This window comes from Furipterus horrens, unplaced genomic scaffold, assembly GCF_987537825.1.
Source record: "Furipterus horrens unplaced genomic scaffold, mFurHor1.1.pri manual_scaffold_1, whole genome shotgun sequence".
In the NCBI taxonomy this organism is placed as follows: Eukaryota; Metazoa; Chordata; class Mammalia; order Chiroptera; family Furipteridae; genus Furipterus; species Furipterus horrens.
Genome location: NW_028327171.1, coordinates 39524108 through 39543078, shown reverse-complemented (window position 1 = coordinate 39543078; position 18971 = coordinate 39524108).

Here is an 18971-nt window from a genome sequence, read left to right as displayed (position 1 = left end):
AGAGTTTCCCTCTTGCAGATGACCAAGAGCAGAGCTGAAGCCTGTCTAATCACAAGGCAGCAGCTCTTCTGAGAACTAGCCCAATTCTCTCAGAAATAACGGCACACTGCCATTGGCTTTGGACTGCTTTGCATTTGTTCAATGTTTTAGATTTTTTACAGAATATTCATAACCTATTTGCAATGTTTCTCATTTTGAGTGGGAAACATTATTGAGTGGACTGTCTTGTGCAGGGCAGGACATTTAGCATCCCTGGCCCTCCCCCACTGATATGAATAGCATCACCTAGTCACTATGACAACCCAAATAACATTCCACACATTTTCAATTGCTGCATAGGAGACAGACTTCAGACTCTCTGGTAGAGCAAGTATCATTATGTTCACTTTACGATGGAGGAAACTAAGGTAAAAAGAGTGACTGACCAAGGTACTCAAGAGAGCAGACAGTTAAAACAAATAGGAAATAATTTATGTGTCAAAAACAGTGATCAGTGGGATGGGGGAAGGGAAGTTATGCTTTCCTGACTATACATGAACCACCTAGACATTCACCCCAGTGAAAAATCAGTCATTGTAACTTATTGATAATGACAGGAGTGTGTTATATTCCTCAGGGTTTGAAGATAGGAAAAAGGTCAATAGTGCTGAAAAGAACTCTCCTAAAGATTTTTTTCAATGTACCTGATTAAAATAATGGAAGGTAAAGAGAAGAAAGAGGAAGAAGGCATAGGGAAGGGAAAATTACAACTCTAAAACACCTCAAAATAAGGAATGCACCATTCACCTGTTAGCAATATGTCACAGAATTTCTATCGATCAGCACCCAGGTATAGCCCTCATACTTTGTAATTCTCTTCAAGTGATATTAACATCCTATTTCCTCTCAGTCTCTCATTCTATCATGTGGTAGTATAGCATTTCGAGGCCATATTTTTCTTTCTTTGAAAAGTATTCTCCACTGTTTTATTGAAATCAATGTGAAAATAAAATTCTACATGATGAAATTTATTATGCAGTCAATTCTTCAGGAACATGTCTATTTTAAACAAGGAGCAATACCTGTGTTTGGTTGCATTCTTTCAACTTTGTGTAAGAGGGGTAAGTGGTTCATTGTGCCCACACAGAGAGCACCACTGGTTTGGTCCTGTGGCTTTCTTTTGAGTCTCTGAATAAATTTTCTAGCTTGAAAGGAAACTGTGGCTTCTGTTCTGCAACAAGTTCAGGCTTTCTTTTTTGTTTTTGGAGTCTTCAGAGCTGCAAACCAGGTTTGACCTGAAATGCTCCAAGCTTTGACTCTTTCCTGCGTACTTTGGACCCTAAGTATAAAAGAACCCCTGAGTTCTCGCTAAGGGAAAGAGAGCCTTTGTGTGCCAGAGAGGGCTCAGCTTTCATGCAGACTCATTTAATATTAGGCTAACTTTCCCTACCTCATCCCATCTCCCCCACACCTAGCTGTCCTTTTCTTTGCTTAGTAAGAAAATTTCAAAAGTACCCAAAACTGGAAATGTAATGCCAGGATCATAGAAAACATTTAGAATGATTTCAGCAAATCCACTACACATACACATGCACACACACATGCACACACACACACACTGACCAAGAGGACAGAGGGGTGAGGGAAGGGAGGTTCTTGGTAATGTTTACATTTAATTCCGAAACATGAAAACGTTTTAAAATCACATGCTTCATTTTCAAGTCCAGAAATATTTTTGGAACACCAGCCAGCCATGTGCCAACCACTGGGTAAGGTGTGGGAGGAAGAGAGTAGGAGCGGACCAAAGAGATCAAAGGCAATTGGCACCTGGACCTGGAACATGTAAGGCACTGTGCCTTCTGGTGGAGAAAGGGCCAAAGACATCTCTCCTACTCCTCTAGGCTTTCAGCTAGCCTGCTGTCTAGCTGGAGGAAAAGAAACATACAAGTAGAAGAGAAAAATTCAAAAGAAAAGCCCTCACAGACAACAAGGGGTAATAGTAGGTGAGAGGAAGGAAAGATTTCCTGACAGCCATTGAGGACATCCATCTTCAGCAGCCCTCAGGAGGCTCCTACTATCTAATGACAAAGGGGCCAAATGATGTTTTAAAAAAAAATGGGAACATGTACCACTTTATTATAGAGAATCCTATTTTAGAGGCATTTATGCATTTATCAAACAATTTGGGGGCACCTGTTATGCCAGCACTGGTGACATAGATACATTTGGTTGGGTCCAGGCACTCAAATTACTTACTGACTTTATAGATGAGTATTATTTCTATTTCTCACTCCCTCCTTAGAGAAGGAATATCTATCCATGCCCTTGGCCATATGACCCAGTAAGAATATGACAAGGAAAGTGGAATATATTTCTCAACCCCATTGATGTTGGTTTTGGCCACATGACCAGCTTAAGCCAATGGAATGTTAGTGCATTTGACATGAGCCATGACTGTAAGTGTATGGGCATAATTTGCCTTGGCTTCTTGTGCTCAACCTTTCTTGAAGAAGAAATTTCTCCTTGTTTCAAGGAGAATAACAAAGCATAGGAAAAGACTAGTATCCAGTTCTGGAACTGGAGGCAACCTGAGCTCACCCTTGATCAGCCAAGCCATAGCAGACCTCCAGAGCCACAAAGAGAACTGTTTGTGGTTGTAAGCCACTAAGAGTCTGGGGTTGTTTTATACCATTATTGCAGCAGTAGCTTATTAAAACACTGACCACTGTTATGACTCACCTTAAACTATGAAGTGTGCAAAAATTTTGGTAGCACTTTCTAGGGTGATCAGTCTGACCAGATTTCCCAGGACTGTCTCTGCTTGAAAACTGCATCCCAAACTGGGACAGTTGGTCATGTTAGTACCTCCCCACCTCTGATGTCTGAATCCCTTCTACCTGTTGGTACTAGCCATAGCTCTGCTATAGACATCCCTTACTCTGCATTGATTGTTCTTGCTGGTCCAGAACCTCATTCGCCACTTCAGCTCCCCATCTAACTGTACCGTCTATGAGCAATTTCCCAAGTGCTAGACTCATATATCTTCTGTTTTTCTTCAAATCTCACCTATCTCCAATAGTTACTAATTGCTGATAAGATTTATTTACCATAAGTGTTAATGGCAATATGTTATTCTAAAAGATATTTCTTTAAAAAAAAAAAAATAAAAGAGTCTTGCAGAGGCAATGCCTTACCCCAGGGTTGGCAGATATGGTTGCTCTTACCATCCACAATCTGTACCCACGGCAGACATCAGTAATCAATTATGACACTCTTCCCTTTAAGCCCAGATGTGCATTCAAAATCCTGCTCAACACAGTGCTTTTGGTAACCACTTCAAATACATTAGAGTTGGAACATAAAATGAATCCCATATGTCAACCCTGCCTTAGGCCAGAAAAAAATGTAAATTTAATAGTGGGAAAATCACCTGACTCTTCTGACATATAGGGTTGAATCCTAGAGCAAACAGTAAATTGAGAATCAGGCAATTAAGAATCCTTTTCTGTGATCTTGGTTCAAGTTACCAAAATTTTCCTGGCCTCAGCTTCTTCATTTGTAAAAAAATAAAAATAAAAAGAAATAAAGAAAGGAAGAGAATTTTGTTAATCCATGCATTTAGGCTAAGATATTTCTCTCTGAAATGTCATTTTTAAAAAAGAATTTCTCTGGTATCTTCCAATGCTACAGGGCTATGGTCCTATGAAGCCATAGCGAAGGGTTTCCTTTAGAAAGGAAAGATCAAAAATAGATATGCTTAGAGGATAAAAGAAAACCGTGAATTTTAAAATATTTTGTTTGTTGTAATAGCCTCTAGAAAAATAGAAGGGAAATGAATTTATTATGTTTACTATTTATTATCATTATCATCTCATTCTCTATCCCCATCCTTCTCATAGGCCCATGAAAGCTTGACCTGTGCTGGTGAGGATGCAGGAGCTCATAAAGCTGATTTTTCTGTTGCCCTGTTACGTGAACAGTGAGAAAATTTAGGAAATCCAATCACCACATCAGGTCGTTTGTATCAGAAAATTAGTTTGAAAGTATAGCATCAGGAATAGAGCAGCCAAAGAACATATATGCATGACCTACAGACATGGACAATGGCATGGGGATTGACCAAGGGAGTTGGGAGGGCTGGGTAGAGGGGAGCAAAGGGGGAAAACTGGGACAACTGTAAGAGCATAAACAATAAAATATAATTTAAAAAGAAAGATGGTGCAGGAGCTTGGCGAATACCTTAAATACTTTAAACTTCTATTTGTGTATCTCCACCATTGGCCTCATTCACTCTGAATAAGGCCTAGCTGAATGAAGAGATAATTAGTTATAATATCATGGGAATCCACCAGGACTTATCAAAGTGTTTAGCCTGATGCCTGTCATATATGAGGAGTGCTCTATATATGGCAGTGGCCATTAATATCGAAGTTTTAACTTCATTGATTGCCTTGTAAACTACCTGAAGAAAGACCTTGTATAAAATGGGATGTCGTCCCTGGCCTCTAGGAAACAGGCAGTGGAGGAAGATTATCCCATCCACGGGCAATGGAAATGGGTACCCCTGTGAGAGGGTTGGATTAGGATTTCCTTGCCTGAATCAGAATCAGTGAATCAACCTCACTCAGCAACTTCTCATCACCTCTTCTCCCTTCTAGGGAAGGATGCTCTGGGTGACTCAGAGGCTGATGCAGCTGCTCCTGGTGAGATGTGTGTGTGTGTCCAGCTCAGCGACTCAGCCAACTCTTAAAACACTGAAAATTCTGGGGTCTGGGCCTACCTCTTCTTTGTGAGTGGTCTTGCACTATGGAGCTCCCTGCACCAGGATGCCTCCACCCCTCCCGTATAGCAAGCAGGTATCTCTCAGGACAGCTTGTAAATATCATTTCCATGACATTTTGGAAAAGCAAAACTACAAGGATAAGAAATATCAGTGTTGCCACGGGTTGGGGTCAGGAAGGGACTTACCTGAAAAGGGGCACGAGGTAACTTTTTGAGATGATAGAAATTGCTATGGGCTGAATTATCCTCCCAGAAATATGTTGAGGCCAGTACATCAGCATGTGACCATTTTTGGAGATAGGGCCTTACAAAGAAATGGTAAGGGTAAAATGAAGCCATTAACGAAGACCCTAACCCAATCTGATTGATGTCCTCAGAAGAGGAAATCTGGACACCAAAGACACCAAGGATATGCCCTCATAGAGCAAAGACCATGTCGTGACACAGCAAGAAGGTGCATCTGCCAACCAAGGAAAAAGGCCTCACAAGAAACCAAACCTGTCAACACCTTGGTCTTAGAGCTCCAGTCTTCAGTACTATAAGAAAATAATATCTGTTGTTTAAGTCACCTGATATTTTGTAATGTCAGCCCTAGAAAACTAAATGCAGATATATTCCATATATTTTTCTGATGGTGATTACATGATTATTTACATTTGTCAAAACTCATAAAATTGTACGCCTACAGAGGGTGGTTTCCACTGTATATAAATCATACCTAATAAGCCTGACTTTAAAAGCGCTACCAGTCACTTCTTTAAAGTTTGGCAAGAGTAACAATATCTCTGTGAAGAATTTCATAAATAGGACTGTTTCTTACAAATGCACATTTAAGTAGAAGTAAATAAGTAAAAATCTTAAAGTTTTATTGTTTAGCTTTTCCAATGCAAACGAACAGTTCTATAAAGATGGTGATTGTGATATAATGCAATCTCTATTGTTATCTTTCTGTGTTATTTATTTGTCTATAAACACTTGCTGGTTTGAAAAGGATATAATCATTCTTAAAGCTATGCAGCTAATCTACTTACTACCTCAATATTAGATGTCAATCTCATCGGCAGCCGTCCGTCTCGAGAGACGATGGTGTAGCTTCTTAAGAGTCTATCTGCACCGCCGAGAATGGCTGTGCAGTCCGACTCAGGAGTGACACGGTATCTGTCTCCTCCCGTGTTGAATCGACATCTTGCGATGACGCTGGAGTGTCCTCTCCAGTGAAGCTGAAGCTACAGAGCCTGGGCAGGGTGATATGGAGGGTCTGCTGTTGCCCATGCAGCAGACCCCCCCTCTCTTCGCAGCTGAAGGGTCCAAGGGAAAGACGGAGTCAATACAGCTTGGTTTCAGGTGCGCCGCAGGAGTTGCCGGTGTTGACTACAACGTCAAACCGCCTTAGGGACTCCGGCTCCGGATTTTCTGTCGGGGTTTACTCCCTTAGCCTTTCCCCTGAAGAGGTATGCCGCAAGGCAGCGGAGGTTTTTTGGAGTCAGAGTTTTCCTTCTCTGATGTGCCCTGACTGGAAGATCGAACCAGCGACACTTAGCTCGCAGGCCGATGCTCAATCCACTGAGCCAAACCAGCCAGGAAAAGATGTCAATCTAGAACCCTATTTATTTGAAGTTTCTAACTGTTTATCAGTTCATAATCATTAATAATTGAAACATTTTACCCTTGCAGTAAAAATATATCTTTTTTATTTTGCCCTGGCTGGTGAGTCTCAGTGGATTGAGTGCCGGCCTGCAAACCAAAAAGCCACAGGTTCGATTCTCAGTCAAGGCACATGCCTGGGTTGCCCTCTGGGCAATGTGTGAGAGGCAACCGACTGATGTATCTCTTGCACATTGATGTTTCTCTCCCTCTCTTTCTCCCTCCCTTCCACTCTCTCTAAAAGTAAATAAAATCTTAAATATATATAGACCTTTTTATTTTAAATGGGCAGAGATTTTATATGTAAAGCAAATTGTATGAATAATGTTTGCCTGTATTTTAATATTACAGTATTCCCTCACTTATCACAGCTGTTATGTTCTAGACCCCCCCCCCCCCGCAAAGTAGGAACCTTACATTTATTCTACACTCTTAAACCTATGTAACTTTAACAACATATGTATACAGTACTGCAAAATCCTACGATATAGCAAAAAATCTGCGATAAATAATTAAATATAATATTTGTTTAAATCCTGTGATACAGTGCGGCCACAATAGGTGAACCGAAATATAGAGAGGAACTACTGTATTCAGAAGAACAAGTTTTCTTCTTATTATTGATTTTATTATGCCAAGTATACATGATGATAACTAATATAATTGCTCAATTATTGATCATCCCAAGTTTAGAGATGCCATCTATAAAATTGAAGGAGGATATTTGGTTATTCAGCCTTAAAGGCCATGGTCAAGGTCAAAGCTAAAGCAAAATAGACATTTTGGCCTAATTCTGTACTGAGGTTGAAGCAAAAATTTAGTGCATTCCTGTATGAATTGAAATGACATAAACTATATTGAATCATAGTATAAGTTAACCAGGCTGAAAATAAAAAGTGAGTCTATGAATGCAAGAAGACATACATACTTCATCATATATTTAGGTGAGAAAAAGCACAGATATTATAGATGGGTAGTTCTCATTCAGATAAACAACAAGTCTGTAAACATACATGCCCCAGGAAGCATCACTGCAGGAATTCTAAATGCTCAGTTTTCCAATCCCAAAAATTCAGTCTCCCAGATATAACCAACCCTTTCCTTGATAGGTTTCTGAAGCCACAGTTCAGAAACTTGTACCAAAATTACAAGGAAGTAACTCTGCCTTTTCATTTTTCCTGCCTAGAGATTTTATTTGGAAACTTGATAATTTACAAGAAATCTTTGGCAGGGCAGCCCCACTAGCAGGGCCGGCGGCCTTCCTGGGCTCATCCGTAACTTCATGACGAATGCTTTAATAATCTGTCTGTTTGCTGCCTCTCTCCCTTCAATGCTTTGCTCTAAAGACATTTGTTTTTTAAATCCAGTTGAAGAAAAAGCCCTGAACAAAGCTTCTTTTTTCATGATTCTTTCCATGGCCTGCCCATGGGTTAGCATTTAGCAATGCCAATGCCTCAAAGCATAATTATTAGATGAGCTATTTCCTCCTGAGGCAACACAAGCTGTTTCCTTCTTTCATAAGGTAAAAAGTGTGCACTATTCCATAATCAAACAAGTAGGGAAAATCACTACTTAGCATATGCACAGCCCAGAACACAAATTCTAACACCAATTAATAACGATATGAATTTAAGTCAGAATAGCCAATTTGCTAGTATGAAAATCCCAACCAGGAAAATGCTTCTTTCTTTTCTACCATATTAGCCCTCATGCACATAATAGAGTGCCTGAGAGTTATAGATCTTCTATTAATATTTTTAATTGCCTCCGTGTATAGCCATTGTCTTCATAGCAGCAACTACCTAGGGTAAAAAAATTTGCCAACTTATTCCAGCTGGCCTTCTACTAGGGGCCACCATTAGAGCACCAAAAGCTAAGGAAGTACTCAGTAGAAAGAACACTGAAGTTGGTCAAGTTCTAATCTAGCTCATCCTCTACCTGGCTGTGAGGCATTGAGCAAGTCAATTACCCTGTCTGAGCCTTCATTTCTTGAGGGAAGTAACATGTGGAGCTAAAGTACCCTCTGACTGTAAGAGATGATCAGTAACAGAATCACAGCATAGTTTCCTATCAAGCCTAAATGAAGATACCAGCAACACAATTCTAATGCTCTGCTGTGGATATGGCTAAGGGTTCAACGGAAATAGATCCCTGTGCCCTTACAAGAGTAGTTTTCTTTCTCCTTCACTTTATGCCTTTGGTAATCAATTTTTCAAAAATTATTCAAAGTCACAGAAAGACTTCCCAGCCAGAGTACGCACACCTGCTTCTCTGGATAAGTGCTTCTCTTACAGGCATGGAATTCAAGAACTGGAGGCTGAGACAGGTGAACATCTTCCTCATATTCTGTAGTGGTATCCTTCATGGAAAATGGATTCTTTTAATTGGCTTCAGTTAGTACAAGGTTCAGATTTACAAATTTGTGCTTTATTCCCTCCTATGAATGTGTAACAATATATAATAGAGATAGAATCAATTAAAGGTACTTGCAGACTTTGAGAGACTAAACTATAAGGAGGAAAACTCAAAGACAGTTGACCTTCCATATCTGTGGGTTCTGCATAAACATATACAAAGATCTTGCTAGGGAACTGGAGCATCTGTGGATTGTGGTATCCAAGGGAGTCCTGGAACCAATGCCCTGCAGATATCCAAGGACAACTTCATAGAAACTTAGATGACGTAAGTGAAGTAAAGAGAATGTGGAAGCATGGTTCCATGAAGAAAAAAGAAAATGTTAAATATAGACGAAGAAAACTAACTGGAGCCGAACAAAGTAAAGAAAAATTTAGACAACATCAGAAAGACCAATGACAAGTATTTGTTGGGTAAATAATTATCTTTGAGAAATTATCAGGGTTGTACTAGAATTTAAATATTAAAACCTTCAAGAATCCATGAAATTCAACTAACAAGCCCTTGTGGAAACATGTTCAAGGGCAGGGGCCTAAGCTCCCGTGTAAGAGTAATGCAGGAGACTGGGGCTCGGGTCCCAGGTTTGCCACATAGCTGCAGGACTTCCTCTGGTTTTCACACCTATCACATGAGGGGCTAGACTAGATCAAAAGTAGCAAACTGTGAGATCAGTAGGCTGATGATCCAATGAGCTCAACTTAAACATTTTGGAAACATTATATAAAAATCTAGATTGCTGGATCTTCCTGAAAAATTGAAGTAGCACCTAACTTGGATCAACTTCCCTCCTGGCAGCTGGTTATCTGCTAAGATACTCCCCAGTTCCTCTAGTGGTGCCTGGAGCTTCTAGATGTGCCTGTGCACCTATGCCTCACTCTGCTTCACTCACGTAAACATACCTGCCTAGATGCTGAAGCATAAACATCCTAACCTTGGAGAACTGTGCTCTATCAGCCCACCTCGTTCTCAGACTCCATAATTCTTTTTTTATCCCTTCTTACTGTATCATTTCAATCATCCCATTAGTTGGAGCAAAGCACTTAAAGATTTGGATCAAATTCTGAAACTAACATAGTGATGACCTAAAAACTCTAACCTTCTACCTCTCCCACATTGCCATGGTGTTTATCTTCCTGCTCATCCACTTTGCTATCTGTCCAATTTGATTTGTTTTATACTCATGTTTACATAGGCTTTCCACAGTAATTAATTTCAAAGCGTAACATTGACCTGGCTCCTTCAAACAAAACACATCAGAAAACAAAAATGCTTACTTAAAAAATAATAGCTGGATGCCAAACATGAAATTCTTGAAGCTTAGACAAACTTGAAGGATTTCCTGCAAACACTAAATCTTTGTCTTTTAGCCCCTTTTTAAACTACATTCATAAAAGAAAATCTATTCTATTTTGACCAGACTGCACACAAACATGAGGTTAATAATGTTTCCTGACACTTTTCAATACTCCTGCTTCAAATGCAGCAGTTTGTTTTTGCTGCCATATTTCTTTCAAACTGTGTGCTTTGTGAGAATTTTAGATTCATCAAAATACCTATGAGCAAATTTTTAGTAGAAAGTGTTAGCTAGCCGCTTGCATGCTTTTCAATGTGAGATATTTTACCATATGTTGACATATCATTTAGATTATGTCTAAGTGATGCCAAAACTCTGGAGGAAAAAAAGAGAGATTCTATTATCTACATGCTTTCTTTTCAAGTCACCAAACAGCTAGCTGCTTCAGCTCACCCAGCTGTGTAGCACCATGCACCTAAAACATCTGGGTGATCAGCTGAAATATTCATTTTCATCAAGATATTTTGTTCTCCTGTGGATACTTGTCTGAGCTTTACACGTGCACAATATATGCATGTGTTTACATACACACATGTATTTCTAAAATGACAGATTTAAGCAACTGTTTCAAATAAAAAAATGCTGGGTCAGACACTTCTATCACCTCCTGCTGGACAGTTCTAACAATCAATGTCTCTTTTCCACCTGGGCCCCTGAAAACCTCAGGGAGCAAAGGGGAGAGGTCAGCCCAGGTGAAGGTGAGGAAGGGGATGGCACTCTCATTTCCTACAATTAGAGTGAAGGGTTCTAATCCTGGGTACGCACACATGCACACAAATGCAAGTGAATGAGTTACCTTTAAGAGAATACAGAAGAGATCTTAGGACTTCTGGCCACAATGGAGGCATAGACAGAAATGCTGAATCTCCCTTCACAACTAAGAAGAAATACAACTACCTCAAAACTAGAAACAACCAGAAGTTCCAGAAAATCAAACTGCATGGAAGTCCAGCAAACAAAGATATAAAGAAGAAATACTCATCCAGACAGGTAGGAGCGGCACAGCTGAGACGGAGAAGACGTGGTGTGGTGACGGCAGCAGTGGCATCAGCAGCAGGCCGGCAGAAAGTGCAGTCATATGTTTTAAAAAGTCAGGAGGGACAGCTGGGGAGCGTTCCCAGCTCCTCACCGGACCTCACAGCTCATGGTCCCAGCACCGGGGAAAATCAAGCCTCATTGCTTCTGACTGAAAACCAGTGCGGGTTGGGGCAGAGGCAGAAACTGCCGGTCTCTCAGCAGAGTCCGCTTGTTTAAAGGGCCCCCACGGTCCTAGAACGTCTGCAGACCCACCCACTCTGGGAAGGACAGCCAGGGCAGCAGCTAGAGGGGCGCCATAGGGTGTGGAAGTGGAAGAGGTGCCTGGAAAAGGGGCGAGTGCTGGGCAGGTGGCATTGTTCCCTCTTGGTCCCCTCCCCCGTACAAAGCACCACAACGTGGTGAAATAGGTCACCCTGTACTGACGAATCCCTAAGGCTCCCCCTCTTACAATGTGATACGTGTGACAGCTCTACCTGGGACGTGGAGGCGAACAAACACAGGAGCCTGTCAGAATGAGGAGACAGAGAAGTATGGCCCAAAAGGAGGAATGGATCAAGGTTCCAGTGGGAGAACTAAGTGACGAGGAGATTGCCAACCTAACAGATGAGGAGATCGCCAGCCTAACAGAGGCAGAATTCAAAACACTGGTGATATAGATGCGCACAGGCTTGACAGATATGCTTGAGTACAGCAAATGCATAAGAGAAGAAGTGAAGGCTATGCTAAGTGAAACGAAGGCAAATCCACACAAAACCAATGGTGAAGGGAAAGAAACCAGGGTTCAGATCAATGATTTGGAACATAAGGAAGAAAAAAACAGTCAACCAATGCAGAATGAGGAAGCAAGAAGTGAAAAAAATGAGGAAAACATCCCAAATTTTGTGACGGAGATGGACATACAGGTCCAGGAAGCACGGAGGGTCCCAGGCAAGCTGGACCCAGAGGGGACCACACCGGGATGCATAATGATTGAGATACCAAAGGTGAAAGATAAAGAGAGAGTCCTGGGGGCATCAAGAGAGAGGTGGAGAGTTGCCTACAGGGGGGTGCCTATAGGACTATCAGCTGATTTCTCAGAGGACACTTTGCAGGCAGGAAGGGACTGGCAACCAGTATTCAATGTGATGAAAGGCAAACTGTACCAGGATTACTCTATCCAGCAAAGCTATCATTTAGAATGGAAGGGCAGATGAAGTGCTTCCCAGACAAGGTAAAGCTAAAGGAGTTCATCATCACCAAGCCGTTATTATATGAAATGTCAAAGGGACTTACTTAAGAAAAAGAAGATCAAAACTATGAACACTAAAATGACAACAAACTCACAACTATCAACAACTGCATCTAAAAAATAAAAACAAAATCCAACTAAGCAAACCAGAATAGGAACAGAATCATAGGTATGGAGATCATTTGGAGGGTTATCAGCTGGGACGGGGGAGGGGGAGAAATGGGGAAATGGTGCAGGGACTAACAAGCATAGTTGGTTGGTACAAAATAGACAGGGGGGATGTTAAGAATAATATAGGAAAGGATGAAGCCAAAGAACTTATATGCAAGACCCATGGACATGAACTAAGGGGGATGGGATTGCTGGGAGCATGAGGGTACTTGGCAGAGGGGAGCAAAGGGAAAAAAATTGGAACTACGGTAACAACATAATCAATAAAATATACTTTAAAAAGAGAGAGAGAATATAGAAAGGGCTGGAGGAATCACAAAATTATACAACATTATTATTTAAGGGCCCTGTATTAGGCACCAGACTTAATATCTCTCCCTGCATATCTCATTTGATTCTCACAGTAACTCTATGAGGCAAGAACTAATGGGTAGGCCAAAAAGTTTGTTTGGTTTTCCACAATCTGGCTCTAGTATTGCTTAGTTGTCTTTAACTTCATTTGAAACAATTTTGTTATATTGTATCATGACAGCTGTCATATCAGTGTGCATTTTTTAAAAACTTATCAAAATTGGTGAATTTTTGTGTAGCCATTTTAATATTGAAGATGGAAGAAAATACACATTTTCAGCACATCATGCTTTATTATTTCAAGAAAGGTAAAAATGCAACTGAAACACATACAAAAAGATTTGTGCAGGGTACAGAGAAGGTGCTGTGACTGATCAAATGTGTCAAAAGTGGTTTTCAAGGTTTCATACTAGAGATTTCTCCATGATCAGGTAGACCAGATGAAGTTGATAGCAACTAAATAGAGACATTAATTGAGAACAATCAACATTATAGTGACATACTCAAATTATCCAAATCTATAAAGTTATTGGTGAAAATGAAAAACGTGTCTTTTGTTTTACAGAAGAAAAACACACACACTTTTTGGTCAACCCAATATTACTCACTGCCCCTTCCTTTGTACAAAATAAAGGGACTCAGAAAAGTTAAGTAACTAGTAAGTAGTACTGTTTATATCTGAAGATATATCTTACTTCCAAACCCATCTTGTAATAATGACCTATCCTGTCTTGTCTGAGTCACACCTGGCCACCCTCCTCCAAGTCACAAAGGAACACATTCAAAGTATGTCATCCTAGGCTGGGAGCATGTTCCTAGTTAAGGCCCCTCCTGACAAGATTACAGAGCGATAGTGACAGTCATCCCTGTGCAGATCCAAACTTTCACGACTAGAACCTTAGTTAACTCTGGCAGGATTAGAGAAGGAGAGGTAGCCAAAGTTACCCCGTTTTCACAGCCACAGCATAGGCCACTGGAATCACTAAGGTGGGCTGGCACCAAAGCGATTCAAGCTGCCATATGTCCTGAATTTTCTAAGAACTCTGATCTCAAATGCTATCTCTCATTGTCAGCCTATACATTTTGATTTGGGCTTTATAAAATTAGACTGCTAAACTCCATGAGAGACGTGACCTCATCTACTGTCTTGTATGTTTAAACTATTTGAGTTATGGATGGCTGCAATTATTTTTAATGCTCACTATAGTACTTTCAATATATCTCCATTAAACTCTGTGTTTAAGGAGGTATTCTCCTGAAGAAAAAAAAAAAAAGAAATTTTTTTTGTTCTTCAAATTTAGGCAGACATGATATATCACACCATGGTACCATGAAGCAGACAATAGAAAAAATGGAACACAGAAAACTTTTGAAACCAAACAAGCAAATGATTGTCTTCCCAATTATTTCATTATGGCTGACAAAAGAATAACACAAAAGACGGGGTGGCTCCCAGAATGGCCCGACAATCATAAGAGAATCAAGACATAAAGAGTATTTCTAAGAGACAGCAGAATTCCTACATGTACAGTAAAACCTTGTTATTCTGATCACAGCTCTCTTTTCTCCAAATAGCATAATTTTCAAAACAATTCCCTCTCTTAAACTGCCTAGCTTGTGTTATTGTTATTTTGTTAAAATACAAGCTCATTTTAACCTGACTAATTCAAAGTCAAATTTTGCCGGCCCCTTACATAGTAACTAACAAGCTTTTACTTCCGCTCTGTTCCATCTCCTGGGCTCTAACTATCCCCAAATTGGTTTCACAAATGCAAGTGTGAAGAATAAAAGAAATCACCACACTGAATGGTAAAAACATAGGAAAATGTACGTTAAAGATATGCTCTTTTGTGACATTCCAAATCTTCATTTTTTAAAAATTTCCCCTATATTTAGATGTTAAACTACAACCTGAACACATATGAGGTATGTGATTTTTAAGAAGAGGGAGAGAGAGATTCAATTTTTCACTAGTAACAAAATCCATTAACATCTAATAATCATCTCTCATAAATAATACAACTTATTGGCACTGACTACATGCAATGAACTTTAAATATATTATCTCATAGAGTCCTTACAGTAAGCACAAGTCAAGTATTATCAACCTCATTTTATTGGTGGAGAAAGGGAGGCACAGAAAGGTTAAGCAACTTGCCCAGGCCATGCAGTTATGAAGTGGCCAGGACTTGGACACAGCCAGGCTGGGGAGTAGTAGGCCTCTGTGTAGGAGGACAATGAGAAAGCCGCATGGTCCAGAGGTGGAATTCCATCTCCCTTCCTCCCACTTCCACTCTTTCATCACAGCATCATCACCGTCACCACCCTGCCATCACTATCATAGGCCCATGGAAAAACTGGACCTCCAGACTTCCCACTCCATCCTCAAGTTGCTCTCCTCAAAACATTAGAGAGGTCCTAAACCCCAATACAATAATGATCTCTTTAGCAGTCAATCCAACTTCAAGAGGGCTTTCCAGCCTGCACTTGAAAAACAAGAGAAAAGTGGGCAACCTCCAAGTCTGGAGTCCTACGTGGACCTCTAGTCCTTCGCTATGAGCACCCAGGTAGGTCAGATCCTACCAGAGGCTAGTCGATTCCAGCTGCTGCACTCTGCCCTGAAACCTGTTGTGTTCCACTAGTTAGAATGGGGCCCTCATAACACTCGTCCGCAGCAGAGTTTTGGTCGGACACTATTCCCAGTGCTACAGCTAGGTTATTACTGCAGCATGGCGGGTGCTTTGCTGCCTGCCCATATTCCTTGCACCAGGTTGATGAACCCCATCCTAGCTGCAGTGGCTGTTGGCTGCAAAACAGGCACAGCCATGCTCATCTCAGGAGAACTGCCCTTGGCCAAATGGAGCTGCCTTCCATTGGGAGTTACACCAGTGTTCAATGATCAGCTACCTGGGGCACAAAAGGCTGGCCCTTTGCTTGGAGGGACAACCAACTGGGGTGCAATTTGCCCCTCACAGATCCCAGCTGGGTCTAGACTCCAGCTAAGACCATATACATCTTAGGTTTCTTTCCCTGCCCTCCAGCTTCCCTCACTGTCCTGCCTAGACCCACCTCAATACATCATGAAAGCAAGAATCCCTACCTCAGGCACTGCTTCCAGAAAATGGCAGTGATCTCCACTGCTCTCCCAGACACTGGTCCCACCCTCTGCCTCAATCACCTCTCTCGTGCCTACAAACTCCTCAGCCTGGCCCACTCCAAACTTCTCTACGAGGTATAACGGCATTTTCAATCACCATATAATGTTTTCCCTACCTGTAGAAAGAGAAAAATCTTCATAACTTAGTTTCCAGAGCAAATCATGCCCAAAACTTAATGAGACTCAGTTCTGCCGATGTAGCTTCAGGCTGTGTGCTAGAGAGAACGGACATGCCCTGGTTTGGAAGGCCTTCTGCATCACTCTGTCACCCTAGGGCACTGACGAGCAGGCCTGGCCCTGTTTTAATATCCAGTAAGATACCCAAGGCAGGACAATTGCCTAGTGAAGATTAATAAGATTCATCTACAGGGTAGACTGAGCGAAATTTGTCAAGTTCCAGCCTCTGCTTTCTCGGCTCTGAGTCCAGGCCAGCCTTCCAACTGTGGAAACATGGAAACTGGACACTCCTTTCAGAGCTTAACTGTAGGTGGATATGCATACCTACATGCATGCATGTGAGCATGCAAACATACACACATATGTGTACACCACCTGGCCCAATATGAACAAGTAGCTTGGGAAGGGACAGGGCTGGCAGGGTGGGAGGGCTTGGACACTTGGAGGTTTTCACTTTCAGGCAGAAGGGCTGAGAAGCAATGTATTCCTTACCTAAGTATGGTGGGAGTATTGCACTGAAAGAGCATTAAATGGTTATACAAACCCCATTAACCAGTTTCTTCCTCTTGCTGCAATAAGAGCTCTATCCCATTTCTATAAAAAGACCCATTGTCAACCCCAGAGAAGGAAAATCAATCCTCACCAAAGAGAGACTTCAAAACACCAGATATTTTCTCTTTTACACATGCCTTTCCATGTTTTTCAAATTCCCTTTCATTTATCTCTGAGTGTAGGCACTGTCTTGCTATATCCTTGTTTAAAAAGAAGTAGTGGGGTGGGGGGTGAACTGGAAGTAGGAAACACAAGAACCTGGATGTGACCTTGGACAAGGCATTCTCTCTGCATCTCATTTCCTTCATCTGTAAAAACAATCACTGACCAGGTTGATCTTCATTTCTGTCTCTTTCTAGTGTCCTCTGAGACTTTACTGGTAACACAAGTGTGTAGGCTGAAGAGCATGAGATTCAGAGGCAAATTACCTGGATCTATATCCCAGATTTATCAGTTTCTGTTTATGTCTTTGGGCAAGTTCCTTACTAAGTCTCAGTTTCATCATTTGTAAAATGAGGGTAAAATAAGTACCTGTCTCATTAGGTGGGGGTGGGGACTTAATGACAGCATATATACACCGTGCTTCGAATTGTACCTGGCTCATAGAGAATATTTCATCAATATTCAGCTGCTGTGATTCATCCTCACTTACCAAAATGGCCTTATCAGGGTGATTTCCACACTAGAGGACATGAAACAATGGCAACCCTAAATATCTTGTAATAACACTAACACATTTATGAGAACTATGTGCTGATGTTATTTATGTTAAGAAGTTACATAAATTACCTCATTTATACCACATCATAATCATATGGGGTTGAAATATCTTCCTTTTTTTTAGAGATGAAGAAACAGAGGAACAAAAAGGACTAGAGACCTGCTTATAGTCACAAGGAATACATATTTTAATATTTCACAAATAGCTCCCCAGAAAAAAAAAATCCCTAATTTGCAGCATGTGCCATTTGCCATGGTGTAAATCCTTCCACCATGGTCAGTTACAAGCTACCAATGTGGCATCACTGAATGCAGAGCTGGGGAAGGCTGAGCACAGCTGGCTCGCGTGAGCTGCTTGCGCTTCTGATACGGTCTGGATGTTGTGGAGCGAGCCAGCCACCCCCGGCGCACTCAGTTGACTTATTCACAGTGTGTTCACATCTTTCTACTCCTACAAGGGCAACTTTAGGATGCAAAATATATATTCTCCTTAGAAAGCATCTAATTTTAAAAACTCAGATGTCCCTTGTGTTTCAGTGTGCAGGTTTGAATAAAAGTCAGAGTTACATTATTAACTATGCATCCATTTTCTTTTTATTAGTCAAAGGAAACAATTGTTTGACTTCACAAGGACTTAGAACAGATTTATTTCTGTTATCTGCTTCTGTGTGTGCCACAGTCAATATTGTAATTTACTTGCAAGACATAATAAACATAATGTTAAAAAGAACAATTTTTCTCTTCATTTATAAATTTAATCTAGCCTTCAACAATGTGTAAATTTCCTGGTTGGTTGGTACATTTTTAAATGTTTGGATTGTACAATTACCATATATGATGAAAAATGTATATTATGTTTTCTTTCTTATTGAGTACTCTATGCAAATTAATGTTTCTCAGTTGAAATTGTTGATTCATTTCTGCTATCTTATTAATAACACATTACCAGATGTTCCTAAATCTCTCCATACAATTCCAATTTTTGAACAAGGCTGACATTCAGAATTTCACCCAAAGAGCCTTTTCTTTCTAGTCTTAATTTAGAATATGCATTGACTTAGCAATTTAAAATTTTACTGTAAGGATAAATAAGTAAAAAGGTTCTTAGTTTCTAATCCTTTTGTGGTGGCTAAAATACCATTTTGTGCACTGTAGAGCAGTTATGTGAATTTATTCACAGATAACATGCTGGTAGCAAGCAATCTCTAAAAGTAGAACTATGCATCCCCCCAAACCATTAGGAGGTTTCTCCTACCTCCAAGAATCTCTGGTGCTCCAGGCTTCTGGAGTTGCCATGTGTTCTTCGCTGCAGGTCAGGGTAGCCTCCCCAAGCCATCTCTTGTAAGCATAAAGAAAGGCTAGGTCTGGGGCCCAGGAGGCCTGCCTTGCTCTACCCATGCCCT